Genomic DNA, 14,705 nt, shown 5'->3' on the forward strand with positions numbered 1-14,705 from the left:
ACCTGAAGTCTATGAATATATCTGGAAAGCAATGGAACAGATATTAGGCAACTGCTGTTCAAGAGTACCTTCAGTTCATGTTTCTTCATATTATGTGTTCTCATTTTGTGGCATTGGTTTTATATTTTAGTGTAAAGTATTGCTATGCCATAATGAATGCAAAAAGCTCAACAGAGCTATTTTATTTTGAGTTTTCTTGTGTAATATATACAGGAGTTGACCCAAGAGTCATAATTTCTTGGGTTTTGTTAACTTACAGAAAAGCACTCATCATGAACAGCATAAGACTCTGAAATGTGTTCAGACATGATATATTTTCTGCTTTCTTTCATTTTCTCAAAATTTGGCTTTTTGCAAGTACTCTTGTCTCCTGCCCCAGCACCCAGGAGTGAATCATTGTTTTAGCTATTTTACTACATTAATATCTGACTACCAAAATTTTACTTCATCAGCTTTCAGGATCACAGGTAACACTCTGCAAGTCCTCGGTTCTTGTCTATTTATCTGCCTTTGGCAGATTTCTGATTCATGTTTAATAACAATTATTTTTCTTTTATTGCTTAGTTATATTTCTATGAAATCTTAGAAAAAAGAATATCTATTAGATGGGATGTGTTTTCTTATGTTTGATATCATAAACAGATATTTTACAAAAGAGTACTTTATTACTTCCACATAAATAAAAAACACTGGGAATATGAAATCACTTTGTCAAAACTGTTAATATAAAAAGTAATCTTCCAATTAACTTTAATTCTATAACTGAACTTAGTCGTAATTTTTCAACTACAAAAATAAGAACTGGAATGCCACCTACTTAGCTGGAAAACTAAGACTTTTATACTCATATGTACACTGTATTTTGATTCTAACTTCAACATGTCAATCCTAAAGTAATGATGCCGTAGATTTCTGAATATGAAAAAGATCTTTAAGAAAGGATGTCATGATTAATGCTAGTGACCAACTTAACAGGATCTAGAATTATCTATAAGAGAAAATTCTGGCATGTCTGTGAGGGATCATATATTGAAGCATTTGAGATGAGAAGACTCATCCTAAATATTAGGTATTAGGTTCCAGCAATGACAAATGAAGCTATTATAGAATACGTCATGCAAAATTTCAATTCAAAGGAATGTAATTGGTACATAGAACAATTTTCAAAGTTCAAATAGACTGAAGATTCTGAGCTATAACACAAAAATAGTTCAAAGAACTTGTAGGTGAAGACTGCTTGTTCATTCCCAGATATCCAGAGCAGAATAATCACTTGGAAACTTAATTAATTACAACACTGCTTGGCCTATTAGCTTATGCTTCTTGTTAACTAACTCTAATATCTTAAATTAACCCATTTTTATTAGTCTGTGCATTGCCATAAGGCTGTGGCTTACAGGTTCTGAGCATCTTTCTTCTTCAGCAGCCACATGGCACCTCTCTGACTTTGCCTAGTCTTTGTTCAGATTTCTGCCTGGTTTACGCTGTTAAGCCATTGGCCAAAATAGTTTTGTTTAAAAACCAATGAAAGCAACATATATATAGGACTTCCCACATCAGAAGCTTGTTTCACATGTTTATTTATTAAGTGTTCCTTTGTGTATTTGTATGCATGTGTTGGTGTTCATGTATAGTGCACATGTAGGATAAAGAATTTTTTTTCTTTTCTTCCACCATGTGGTCCCATGGATTGAACATAGGCTGACTATATTAACAGTATCCTTTCCTGCCAAGTTAATTTATCGACACTGATTAAATTTTTAATTTTATAATTTTACTGTTTAGTTAATATATCAAGATGTGCAAAGTCATGAACATATAAACAAATTCTAGTATGTATTGTCTCACTCAGACAGTAGATTCACTTCAAAATTATATTGTTATATATTTTTATTAATGCTCAAGTGTGTTCTTCTGCTATTTGTCTTTGTCAAAAATATCTAAGATAAATCAACATAATTAGAGAAATGTTCTCCTTTGCTCCCTCTTTTGTGAACTTCAGTTCATAGATAATTAGTTGTGTTGCTTTAAGACTTTTGGTTGGTAGATATCATCTATTTTCAGCAGGGTTTGTTTCCAACTTTTCTGAATGAACAAAGTGTACAACATTAAGAAATACACTTGGATTAAGAATTTTGTTAAATAAGAATAAATAACAGCTGGGATTAAACAACTTAAAGCAGATTGACACCATTTAAGTGAACCAGGTTTGACCTCTGAGTAACAATACAATGCTATTATAGAACCCTAATAGATCTGAAATCCGGTATGGTTGCAAAATATCTAAGAGTCTCAGAATGGCAACCCAGAGTTGTTTTTTGGAGAGCAGACCTACGGAATAGCAGTGGCAATCATCCAGATCTAGGAGCACTAGAGGTCTGGAACAGTAGGTCTGGAGAGCAGCTGGTCTAGAAGTTAGGAACTACATGGCTCCAAAGCTGTGAGTCTAGAAACTTTTAAGAGCTAATCTAGAATGATTGAGTCTTAAGAGCTAGAAGCCAACTACAAGGAAGAATTTATTGCATAGCACATTTCAATGTGGAGCTTTTTGAGACTGGATAAGAAATTAAAAGCTTGCCTACAGTTATTAATCCATTCCTGGCTATTGGATCCGATGAAATCCTTGTTTCAGACAGAAGCGTCATTTCTAAGAAGAACTGGGCATTATATTTGTTGTTAAATAATAAATCTCTGGGGTCCCCCCGCCCGCAGCAAACTCCGGTGGGTCACAGCAGTGCCGGGCGCCAGCTCCAGGGTCCGGCACCCGAGCAAGCGGCCACAGCTTCTCACCAGCGGGAGGGCACACACGCGGCAGGTCCCGGTGGCTGCAGCGGTGGCGGTGGCGGCGGGTCAGACATATAAACACAGGAAATAGCTATATAAGAATTTATTAACAAGGAGAGAAAGAAATAAAGGGAAAGAGAGAGAGGGAGAGAGAGGGAGAGAGAGAGAGAGAGAGAGAGAGAGAGAGAGAGAGAGAGAAGGGGGAGAGAGAGAGAGAGAGAGAGAGAGAGAGAGAGAGAGAGAGAGAGAGAGAGAGAGGAGAGAGAGAGGCAAAAAGCCCTGTGTGAGAGGAAAAGCAGAAAGAGAGCGATGTCAGGGCGGGGTCAGGAGTTAAAAGGAGTGGGCGTGGCTGGGGCAGGGACCAAAGGAACAACAATATTTCTGTCCAATTTTCCTTCTACTATGGGTTCACCTTCTAGGATCCAGCCTCAAAAATTTTCAGGCTTCTTTCAGGAAAAGCACAGATCCTGAAGTCTGAGCTTCCTGCTCAAGCAGTTTCTTAAGTCCCTTATCTCATCTTCCTTCATCTTTTCACTCCAACACCAGCTCTGGTTTTGAAATGCCAGCTAATTCAAATGTATTGAGTTGCTAGCTGGGCCTATTTGAGTGATTGAAGAGTTAACTGGGCTCCCAAGGTCCCAATGAAGAGCAGAAGGAGGGAGAACTTGAACAAGGAAGTCAGGGCCACGAGGGGTGCACCCACCCACTGAGACAGTGGGGCTGATCTATTGTTTTGCTGAATAATTCCATATTCTAAATTCTTCCTCAAATCCAAGTTTGAATGCCTTACTTCCAGTACTCAATGAGTGATTGTCATTATTATTTAGAGTTTCTATTAAGTCATGGAAGTTACTATGAGGTCAAACAGATGTGCGGGAAAACAGGATGAATAATATCATTATAAGAGAACTGAGACCTTGTCAGAGAAAGGGCAAAGGCTAATGAAGAAAACATGAGGAGATGTTCATTTACATTCCAGGAGTAGAAGCTTGAAGCAGACCCTGCTTCATGTTCCCCAGCAGAAATTCTTTGTGATAAAATCTGTATCTTGAAGTTCTAACTTCCAGAAATATAGGAAGATATATATATGCTATTCAGATCACTGAGACTGTGTTGCTTTTAATGCAGCCAAAGCTAAAAAATTAATAGTGACCTCTATGTAAGACAAGAACTGCTGAGCAAGATGTGTGCATGTTTGATTTTAGTGGCAGGGTTTTCTAAAGTGATTTTGCAATTTGCATGCTCCTAGCAATGTAAGAGTTTTCTGGTTATTCTCAATTTTCTCCTTCTCTTTGTGTCTTCTTTTTAGTAATTCGTTTGGGTAGGAATGAAGAGGTATCTATACTGCACTCATCGTTACTATTAGTATGAATATTGTGCATAGTTATGATATTCTCATCAGTCATCTGGATGTCTTCTTTAACATTAAATTCCTCAATTAGTATGTACTTATCTACTTGACATAAATTTAAGGAGCATTGGTTCTGGCTTCGTTCCTGTGCTGAGAAACATTCCCTTTTGATCAGCATTGCTATCAGAGATGTAGCCTGTCTTTGCAAAGTCTCTCATGTGGAAAAAGTAAGAAATCTTAGATCTATCTCCTAGTTAATCACTTTGGGTTTTGCTTAATCTTTGACATCATACATTCACTGTATTGTGTTTTTTACCTAAACCAGAGACTTACTATTAATCCTTTTGTGCTGTCGACTGAATTCAAATATCAATTACAGTACAAACCCACATTTTACTCTCATAGTATTACTCGTTTTCCCTGGGGTGAAATGCATTGTTCTCCAGTGTTGAGGCAGCTAAGACTTTACTTGAAGGATGGCTGCTGATATCCAACAGCTAAGTAGGATTTGCAGGGTTCTTTTGTCTCTCACTAGTTTCAGGCTTCTGAAGAAATTAATGAGATTATGATTTAAACTAAATCAGCTAAATAGCTTCCAGACTGAAGATGACTATGTTGGAAAACAATCTTTTTTAGTAGTTATTGTTTTCAATCTTCAGATATATTCAAACTGCCTTGATGTTTTGATGTTTTCCTGAACATAGGTTATTTAAAAAATTAAAAATGAAGCCAAATATTAAAGTAAAAACATTAAAGCAAACATGACAGTAAAGATTTATAATCCCAGCTAATCAGGAAGCTGAGGAAAGAGGATTATTTAAGGTATTCTGAGCCACTGAATGAGTTCAAAGCTAGCAGTGGTAATGCTGAGCCCCTGCTTCAGGAAGAAAAGTAAAGAGCACTGAATAGGAAGCTCAATGTTGAACAGTTGCTTAGTTTGTTTAAAGACTTGGAATCCAGCCTTCATATGAGTGAAAACATAAGGATAAAATGCAGTTCTTCTAGTTTGTTTTCTTTATAGTATTTTATAATATATAACAACTGCATTTACAATAATTTTTTTTCTAGTCATGTTGGATGTTAGTTAAGTCTCATTCTCACATGCATCCATATAACAATCTATAAACAAACCATTCAGGGAAAATAAAGAGGAGTCTAACTTCAATACATTAATATTATATATGTATTTGTATGTTTATTGCACATTATTTTTCTCTTATTCAAAACTCCAAATAAGACTATGTTATATAAAGAAACTGCATACTATTTTGTGATGTCTCAAATGAAGCTCAGATGATTATTTAAGAATTAAATAGTTTGTGAACTTTATTTAATAGCTTTGTCATTTTCACTAAAGGATGTTCTAATTAAAGATAGAACATGCTATCAATTGTAAAATAATAAGGCAAAATATGATGGATTTCCCCACAGAAACAGTTGACCTGAGCTAGTGAGAGCACACTGACTCTGGACTGATAGTGGGCAAGCCTGCATAGGTCCAAACTAGGCCCACTGAGTGTGGGGACAATTGTGATCATAGTTAGGACAATGGTTTAACAAAAGAGTTAAATTAAAAGATCTCTTTCTAAAGGAAAAGAGGAGTGTGAAATAGGAATTTTAGGCAAAACAGGTAGATTATTGAATCTACTTTAATCCAAAAAGAACTATTATTTCAAAATATATTACATTGGTATGGATTTTGGTTTATTGATACAAATTTAAATTTAATTTTGTTGTACTATAAGTACATTTCTACTTTTGTTTAGTATTTTGTACTTATGCAGATCATTTAAAATTCAATGTATAATTTAAAAATACAAATTACTAGTCACGTTTAATGGTCAAACTTAGTGTCCTGTTAGTGTTTTCAAGGGCATACACAGTATATTAGCTAGATAGATCATCTTCAAATACTTAAAATACCTACAAAATACAAAAATTTAAAGTTTTTAATAACTTAAGGATTTTTCTGACAGTGATACATATCTGCTCCTGGCAGCACCAATTTACTTCAAAAGATGAATGGCATCAAAGAAACTCCTTATGGAGTCAGTTTTTTTTTTTTTTATGGGAAAAGATAGTATTGGGGCAAAGAAACTTTCCTTGCCTCAATTGCTGAGAGTATACTGTATAAATTGGACTATTAATACGCAAAAGAAAATGACTGCCAAACATTTTCAAGACAATATAGGAAGGTCCTTCAAAATTCCTGTTTCTCAAAAATGTCTGTCAGACCTGCTAGGCCTGTAGACAGATGCCCCGATGTAACAGAAGAACTTTGGATGACTATTAAGGGAGTCAGATGTCCCTGTCATAGGAAACATTATACCCTTCTGAGGTTTTTGAGAGAGTTAAAGACTAAATAAATAGACTTAAAGCTTTTGGTAGGTATGATAGAAGATAAATTATGTATAAAACCTTAGACTCACAAAAATAATATAGATAATAATTTCTTTAAATTTGACAAATATAAATGGATTGTATACTGTAACTATAATTATTACTTGATAACTGTATTTTTGCCTATAATTTTCATGTTAAAGTTAAAACATTGGTTTTTAGCTAAACAAAAAAGAAGAAATGATGTAGAAAAATTTTGTACAATGTAAATATATATTATTTTCATTGATTAATAATGACCTGACAAGCCTATAGTTAGGCAGGAAGAGATTTGGTGTTACAGTCATATTAGAGGGATGTTGGGAGGAAGAGCAGAGTCTCGACTCAGAAGAAACAGCATAGAAATAACATAGATGAGACTTTGGGTAGCACATAGATTAATAGACATGAATTATTTTAAGTTTAACACTTAGGCAGTAATAAGCCTGAGCTTATCAGCTGAGGATTTATAATATATATTAAGACTCAGTATTGGTTATGGGGTAATTGACTGGTGCAAAAAAATCTGCCTACATGCATGTCTTTATTGTTTTGGTTGATTTGTACTGGTCCATTCTGATTGCTAACAAGAGGATTCTTTGGGCAGGATGTCTTGGGCCATGTAGAATGTAGAAACAAACTTGAACAGTAGCAAGCCTTTATACATTACTTTTTGTTTTTTGTTGTATATGCAATTGACTAGACTTTTCAAGTGATTTTACATCTTAGCATCTCCGTTATAATGGACTGTAATCCCACATGTATATGTGCGTATTCATGTATTTATGTATGTATGCATATGTGATATTAATTTTATGTTAAATGTGTGCTTGTGAGAATGTGTGTTTGTAGTTGTGTGCACATGATTACATCTGCTCACACATGTCAAAGGCAAGAGGTCTTCCTTGGATGTAGAAATTCTTGTGGCTGTGAGCAGTCTAACATAAATGGTGAGAATAAATCTCATGTCCTCTGCAAGAGTAGTAACGGCTCTTAACCACTGAAACAGGTGTCCAGTCCCAGTACGATGAACTCTTTAATGGCAGTGAAATAAACAATTTCTTCCTTAAAGCTGCAAAGTTAGATTGTTTTATACCAGTAGCATGAAACCTACAGATGATAGATGATGTCCTGCATTCCAGCAACCTAAACTGATTGATATCTCAGATAATATGATAACAGTTTTAGATTAGTATGGGGACAGCTTTAAGGGTCAATGTTTTGCCTGTCTCAGGGAATCACTCAATATTTTAATGAAAATTAGAAATAAACTAGTACAAGAATATACACACTTTAGAGATAGTACTAAAACAGAGTAGAGCAGAATTATCTCCTTAGGAAAAACATGAAGCAACATATTTAAAAACAATATCTGATTGTTTAAAGGGCTATATGTATAATCACATATAAATTTGGAAGAATTTGCCATGCCTCCTTTGGAATTAAACATTTTATGATTGGAGAAGCAGATAATAAATTGATAGTGTAAAGAGCTACCTGGACAGATTATTTAAATTTTCCCAAAGAGAGAATGCTTGTGTCTAAAATAACAGAGAAATTATTAGTTTACATTAACAACTATGTAATAAACAACCTGTGGACTTCGAATATGTGTGTTTTTTTGTAACTGACAAATAAAAAAATCTTGATGGCAGGGATGCAGCTTACATAAGGTGAACAGCAAGGTTATACTCACCAAGTGGTTGTGTTAGAGCGATTGTAAATGTTCAACATTTATACAGTGAGGATGTCTACAACATGAAAATTATTCTAAGGGTGTTATCATGGAGTAAGGAGTGAATTTTATCACTTGTATTCCATTTGTATTATTTTAGCTAAAATTTAGAGAATTAAATGGAATTGCAAGCCTATTAAAGACTCTCTTACCCAACATCTCATTTAAAAGTCATTATGCTTCAGAGAAGTGGCAATCAGAAGATTGAGTGACATCAGTTTAATATATCAGAGGATGAGTAACATCAATTACTCATATATATTCATAATCCCTGGGTCATATTATCAAATCTATAATACATATTATTTACTTATTTTATTTTTACATTAAACAATATATGGGATTTGTAAAAACACAGTCAAGTAAACAAAGTTTTGTTTCAAACATCTCTGATATACAATAAAAATGTTGGTCATGAAAGTGGAGTACTTAAAATTTAATGTAAATGCAAATTATCTTGAGAGTTAGAATTCAGAAGGTGGTTGATAATTTTTAAAGAGCTTGCAAATGATTCTGACTTTGCTGGCGCATCATCTTTTGAATAAGAAGAATGATGAGGATAAAATAGAGATGTTCTTTCTGCTGGGGCATTAGTTGCAAAAGTATGAAAACTCAATCCTTCTCAATGGATAAATGAATAAACAGCTTATATTATAAAGCATTTCCTATTACCCAGAATTATTTCTTGATGATTCAGGAAGCTATTTATAAGAAAACTTTGAACATTAATTTTTCTTAGAAAGCATTTATGTAAATGTTAGTGAAGTCAATATACATTATACTCTTGTCAGAAAATCATGATTCTAAGTGTGTTTAATCTATGGAAACAATGATGAGTTAATCTCATGTTAATTAAGCACAATGGCCTTCATAATTTAATGCTGACAAGACTTAACAATGCAAGCCTGGAAGAAGGGCAAAGCAATAAATTGAGCTAAGCAGTCCAGTTTCCTTCCTTATGTGATATTCCACTGAGTTTTTAAAGCAGGTAAATTATCCACAAATTCTGTGGGAGTTTTATTCTAATTTGCCCATTATATTAAATAAATATTTTCCTTTTCTGAGAATGGCAAGCATTAAGTTGTAATATTGAATTGCTAGTTTTTCTGATATCATCACATCTGACAGAAATCAGCCTTCTGACAAGTACCAGTATGTTAGAATCTTATTAAGGAATGCTTCTTAGTGTAATGATTTATACAGTATTCATGTTAAAGTCTAGATTATCTTTAAATGTGCTCTGCAGATGAACATTGTCTTGTGTTGGCAGAAGTTTCTACCCCACTTGGACCCACAATAAACACACAAAAACTATATTATTTGCAATACTGTTTGGCCAATAGCTTAAGCATATTTCTGCTTAGCTCTTTTATCTTAAAAACTAATTTCTATTAATTTGTGTATTATCACGTGGTCATGGCCTACCAGCAAAGTTTTGGCTGGTTCCACAGAGGTGTCTGTCCCTGGGGGTGGCTACATGACTTCTTGACTCTGCCTATTTTTTCCTCTTCTATCTGCTTGGAATTACTACATTTCCCTATAAGCTAAGCCATTGGCTGAAACTGCTTTATTATAAACCAATGGTATACAGAAGAGAATCCCACATTACTTTACTTTTTCTGTCTAAATAAAAAGGATGGTTTTAAATTTACAATAGTAAAATCACATATAACAAACCAGGTATCGAGCAAGAATTACAATTATAATATTTTATCTACTTTATCTTTATTATAAGTAAGGAAAACTATAACTATTCTTTAACTCCTTATAAGGCCCCAGAAGGATATAATATTCGCTAAGTAAAGAGGAAGTATATTGTAAATACTTCCAAGACTCTAGAATTAACAATATATCTCGCTGCCTGAACAGTCATCCAAAGTTTTACTGTGGGCATCTAATCTTCAGTTTACACTACAGTTCCAGACTATCTGGCATAATTTTACATGAAGCAGGAAATTTCCAAGACAGTTTCATCTATATTGGTCATTTTTTCAGTCACTTTCTTCTGTGTCTTGCAGAATGTCTTGTAGACTCTTTCATGAAGCAGGAAATCCAAAGGACTCTCTCACCTTCTTTAGGCAGCTTTGGCAATTATTTTTCTGTAGTTCCTGCTTATACAGTTCACACAGCATGACATCAAAGAATCCAGGCAAGAGTATTTTATTGCCCAAATGGCTAACAGACTTCATGAGAAGCCTCTTTGATATCCATCATCCTCTTGAAGTAGATTGGTGTTGCTAGGAGCAGATGTGTCTATTGTCATGAAAAGTTCTAAGTCCTTAAAACACTTAAAATGTCATATTCTTTCTCTTCTATCAGGTTCAGTGTGTTCAGACTGATATTGAACTCACCAAGGCCAGCTGGCCTAGGTCTGAAAAAGCATGGGATAAACCCGGACTAGCTGAACATAGCGGACAATGAGGAATACTGAGATCTCAAGAACAATGACAGTGGGTTTTTTGATCCTACTGCACGTACTGGCTTTGTCGGAGCCTTGGCAGTTTGGATGCTCACCTTATGAGACCTGGATAGAGGTGGGCAGTCCTTGGGCTTCACACAGGTCAGGGAACCCTGATTGCTCTTTGAGCAGATGAGGGAGGGGGACTTAATCGGGGGAGGGGGAAGGAAATGGGAAGCGGTTGCGGGGAGGAGGCAGAAATCCTTAATAAATAAATAAATTTAAAAAAATGTCATATTCTGTAGTCTTTGAAAGATTTGAAGAATATCTATCTATCTGAAATATATTTTGTACATCTTGAAAACCTAACTAACATGACTACAAGCTTGACTATTAGAGATGACTCTCTATTAAACTATTTTTCTTAATTATACATTACATCTTTTAATGAGTCGCAAAACAAACACAATATGTTAACCAGGTGCATAAATATAATTAAAACAAAATTTATCTTAAATTTGTATCAAGAAGCCAAGATCCATACCAAATGTAAAGAAACATTTATAAACAATATTTGGAAATTTGGACATAGTTCTTTCCAAACTGCTTCCTGTTTATTGTTGGGCAAAGTAATTTTGGGGGTGTTCATGGTGACCTTTCAGGTGGTCCATCAAATCACATTAGTCTGGAATGATTCCACAGGTTCTCACTTCCTGTGGAAAGAAAAGAAGAACCTTTTTTTATAGCAACATATCTTTACACCCCAATTTTGAAGCCAAAATACCTTTAAAGTATATAGTTTGGCTCAGCTTAGCAGCCCATACAATAAAATGTTTCTCTGTACTTAGCTCATTCACAGTTTAAAAAATCAAAAAAAAATCCACAATAATGTACATAATCCAGAATTTCTGTGTATATTCCATCTTTACATGGCTTATTTCTTTTACTCTATTACTTTTTATACAAGTTTACCAAGCTTACTATTTATTGTATTATCTTTAGTCCTTTAATCTATAATTGTTTGTACTCTTTCATATTACCTTTAATGTTCTTGCTCTTCTCTTCTCTCTCCCAAGCCTATGTACATTTTAAAAATACATTGTGTCCCATTTAGAGGTATTTTATGTCTGAATCTGCCCTATTATGTATCTGAAATCCTTTTCTGTTCAGGCTTGCTTCTTAAATTGCTAAGTGGCATTACCAAAACTAAAGCTGCTTTTTCTTTTGGCTCTGCCTAGTTCAACATGGTGGAGGTCTATTCAGTGCCTGCCATGCTCACAGCCCCATTTTTAGTCACCCAACTGTTCTATATTGGCATTAAGCAAGTTGTAGCACTCTGCTCACAAACTCCATTTAAATGCTTCATAGCTGGACCTCCCAAAAGGGTCAAGGTTGTTCCTGCAACTACATTGAATGAGGAAGCCTTCTTAAAGGACCTGTGCAGATTTTGCTGTTACTGTTGAGTCAGGAAGCCTTATCTTAAAAGAATCATGCCTCTGCTTCCTTCTAACAAACAGCACCCACCAGAGAAAATATTGCTACCAAAAAGCCACACTTAACTTTGTTTTTTTGTGTCTGAAATTTCTTTCAAAGTTTCTCAGGTTTTATGTAGATACAGCTGACCACATTAGTGTGCCAAAAGTTTGGCAGAGGACTCTGCTCCATCACGTCCTGCAATAATCATGCAGAAACTATATTAATTGCAATACTGTTTGACCAATATCTTAAGTATATTTTTACCTAGCTCTTATACCTTAATCTGTGTATCACCCCAAGTTTGTGGCCAACTGGCAAGGTTTCAGCTGGCTCCAGTGGAGGCATCTATACTTAGGGGTGGCTACATGGCTTCTCCTTTACTTTGTCTACTCTTTCCTCGTGTGTCTTCTTGGAATTCCCACCTTGCCCTATTCTGCTAAGCCATTGCCCAAAACAGTTTTATTATTAACCAATGATATACAGAGGTGAATCCTACCTCAATCTTGAACTTCAGACACTTTTTTGTCCTCTTCCAAATTTGCCAAAGATAAAGATTTATGCCTCTATGGTGGGTTTATGTGGTTTGAGGGATTGAACACAAGGCTTTGTAAATGCCAGTTAAAAATTGTTACAACTGAGCCAAGTCTCAAGTCATTACTTCTTTTTTTTTCTTTCTTTTTCTTTTTTTTTTTATTTTTTAAAGTCATTTCTTCTTTACTATTACAAAGGCAATCATTTTTTTTAAGGTCATGAATAAAAATAACAGGCCTTTACTCTTTTGTTTACTATAGCACTCTTAACAGGAGACAAGGTACATACATGTGTAATGAAATATTATTCTGTATTTAACACCATAAAATTCTGTAATTCAGAAAAACTTGGATGAAATCAAACAACACCATGATAATTGTAGGCCTATATTTCTATATGTTATGGTGACCAGAATTCCAGGCTATAGTTTGTACCTTCCACACATGACACAGTCAGTAACCTAGCCTGTTGTCATCCCTAACAAAGTGTCAGGATGTTGTTCTGCTCCTTCTTTGTAATTTGGAGGATGCTTGAAAAGAGATGTTAATTTGGCATATGTGACAGAGCTAGCATACAGAGCAGGAAAATGTGATTGAGCAGGCATGGGTAGATGTGAACATGACCACCACCAATCACCTGGTTACCTAGGAAATAGAATGCTGATGAATTCCCTCCCCCCTTAGTTTATGCTTTGATATATAAGGTTGTTTGGAGAATAAACACAGGAGAATTATTAGGATGTGAACTCAGGATTTCATGAGGGAATCGCTGAGAATCTCCCTCCCGATAAAGCTATGTGAGTTGTGTCTTTAATCCCACATCTCCCCTCTGGTCTGGAGAAATAATTTATGTTCCAGGCTGGCACCAGAACCTGACAGGTAACTAGAATAGTTAGACACAGAAAGAAAAATGCCACATGAACTAACTTTAAATTTTAAATTTTAAAAGTCAAATTATAAATTACAAATTACATTGGTGGTTTCTAGGGACTCATGGATGAGGAAAAGAGGGAGAATACTGCAAACATACACAGTTTCAGATACGCGAGATGAATAAGTTTTGAGAGCTCATAGTTGGAATGAATGATTCTGTACTTTTGAATTTCTAACAATTACTGCACTTTAGGCCTGAAATTTGTGAAGAATGTTCATCCTTCTGCTTCACCACATACATTCACATACACACAAAACAACTGCTTGAGCTTAGAGGAGTCTTTAAGGCTAGATTTTATAGTAGCATCATAATGTAGACATATATTAAGGTATCACTTTGAATTGTATAAATTATATAAAGTTTTATTTGCAATTATACCTCAATAAAATCAGAAAAATAAATTATTGATGTGTTTCTTAACTTAGAAGTTGGTTAATTATCTTTTCAAAAGGAAGCAGAGAAACTTGAGGAACTTTTTCAATTTGTTGGAAAATCAGAATTTTTTTCTTTTTGGTTTGGCTTGGTGAATAAATAAATATACATCTTTATGTTTTTTCGGAAAAGAATAAGAACATTAAGAACACAAAAGACTTATAACTATAGGATTTCAATGTCATTTCAAGCATTTGCTATACTACAAAGAAAAATATAGGTCAACTTACATCCTTATATCAATAAATTAACCCCTTAAAAATTTAACATGTTAAATCAAAACCTGTACTTTTTATTTTCTTTAATTTCATTTTTTATTGAACCACAGCTTTTCCTTCCATTCTTTCTTCTGCCCACCTCATTTTCCCCAGTCCACATATCTTATCTCTATATATCAAAATATAGGTGATTAAATATATCCATTAAAGAACTGTGAGAAAACAATAAGGATTAGTGATTTTTTTCTGGCATCCCATTTAAAGGAAAATCATACAGGAATAAATAATAAAACAGTAATGTCATCTAGGCATGATCATTCATGCAACATTAAGAATATTTAAACAACTGATGAAGAAACACAAAATCACTCACTGTACTAAAACTTTTACAGAATTTTATTTAGTAAAGAATGTGGTATATAGCTGGTTTTGTAGATCTGTGCTTGCATGAGCTGTTAAAATGAAGTG

The sequence above is a fragment of the Microtus pennsylvanicus genome, chromosome 1 (assembly GCF_037038515.1).
Source record: "Microtus pennsylvanicus isolate mMicPen1 chromosome 1, mMicPen1.hap1, whole genome shotgun sequence".
Taxonomy (NCBI): domain Eukaryota; kingdom Metazoa; phylum Chordata; class Mammalia; order Rodentia; family Cricetidae; genus Microtus; species Microtus pennsylvanicus.